The sequence below is a fragment of the Octopus bimaculoides genome, chromosome 9 (genome assembly GCF_001194135.2).
Source record: "Octopus bimaculoides isolate UCB-OBI-ISO-001 chromosome 9, ASM119413v2, whole genome shotgun sequence".
Lineage (NCBI taxonomy): Eukaryota > Metazoa > Mollusca > Cephalopoda > Octopoda > Octopodidae > Octopus > Octopus bimaculoides.
In genome coordinates, this window is record NC_068989.1 from 21714521 (window position 1) to 21716465 (window position 1945).

Here is a 1945-nt window from a genome sequence, read left to right on the forward strand (position 1 = left end):
CTTCAGATTCCACATTTTGCTAATTTCTATTTCAAGATCTTTATATTTGCTCAGTTTTTGGTAGGTCTTGACAGATACGTTTATATCGATTGGGACAGTCATATCAATGAGGAGGCATGATTTTTGTCTGAAGTCTTTCAGTATGATGTCTGGCCTATTTGCGTCTATCTTTCTGTCAGTTTGAATGGTGAAGTTCCAGAGGAGTGCAATGTGATCATTTTCAAGTACTGGGGGTGGTTTGTGTTCCCACCAGTTTTTATCATGGGGCAAGTCCAGGTTTTTGCATATTACCCAGTGAATATATTGTGCAGCTCTATCATGCCTGTTGAGATACTTATTTACAGAGGAAAATAGGCAGAACATTTTTGAAAAACTTTACTTTATCTTGAAAGCTGGAAACTGTCTGAACAAGATCAGAAATAATCTTAACCTTTCATGGAGTGCCAATTCGGGAGTTTGTAGCTGATTTATTATATTAGTAAAGAACATCAGATTTTTCATCCGTTAATCCTTTTCCAATTGGAGATAAGATGTTTTCTTCAAGAACCGTAATAATAAGCTCCAACAAATCCACTGATCTACGCAAGGAATTGCTGCTGATTACCACCTCACAATGCCAGTGAATGAATTAACACTAGGTTTATCTTAAAGCTCCAGTTCTTCAGTAAAATTTGTGAGCTGTCGGTGGGTCTTCCCATTTAAAAATATGAAATTCACAATTTCAAGGACAGATTCATACTTGAAATATCTGGCTATTAACTGTTTACGATGAATTACAAAATGATTAGGGAGAAACTCTGGAAAGTTGGGATCAATTTTCTTAGCAAAAGAAACCGATAAAATAAGTACCAGGCTTTGAAAATAAAAATAGTACTAGGGTGTATATATATGCAATCTTTTACTTGTTTCAACAACTGGCGTGCGGCCATGCTGGGATAAACCGTAGTATTTATTTTTAAAGCCTGGTACTTATTTTATGAATTTCTTTCGCCGAACCGCTAGGGACGTAAACAAAGCAGCCCCGATCGTCAAATGGTGGTGGGGGACAAACACAAACAGAAAGACACACGCAGAGACATATGCATATATATATATATATATATATATATATATATACGACGGGCTTCTGTCAGCTTCCTTTACCGTATCCACATACGGAACTGATGACACATAATGGAACTGAACTCAGAACGACGTGGTTGGGAAGGAAACTTCTTAGTACACAACCACGTCTGCGTCTATAAGGCCTCGCCTGCACCTATAGCCACGCTTGGACAAATCACGAAAGATGTTTCCTGGGGTATTTAGGGCTTTTCAGCATCAGACATTCTCATCTAGGTGACCCAGCCAGGGCTGATCAAGTCCCAATTTGTGTCCAGTTCGCACAACTCATGGTAGCATTACCCCTTCTAGGGCTCACACCTGATCCACAATCACCTTGAAACAGCTTCTGCTACTTCCACTGTCAACCTGATGGTCTTCTTTCTACTAGTCCCTGTTATGCCAAGCGTGCTGTGAACTCTGTAGAGGGAATGGCCTGCAAGCCCTCTGCATTTCACTTCAGTGGGGTCACGCCTTACTTGCCAGCCATTGCTTTTGTATAATTCCACTAGCTTAGCATATTTCCTCCTCTTTCTCTCGTTAGCCTCTTCAATGCAGTCCTGACAAGAAACGGAATTTCCAACAGAACCACGTCCTTAGATGCTTCTGGGATCAGAAACACATGCAGCCTTAGTGATGTTGAGGCAACAGTTTCTGGGAACTTCAGCTGCTTTCCAAAGTCAAGATTCAGCTCTTAGTCTCTCACTGTTGCAAGTAGGCCCGAGGGGTGGGGAGAATACCTATCAGTGGGTATCTTCTCGCCAGCCTTGATAAAGGTGGTGAACTTCTGCATTGGGCGGAGGTATATATATATATATATATATATATATATATATATATATAT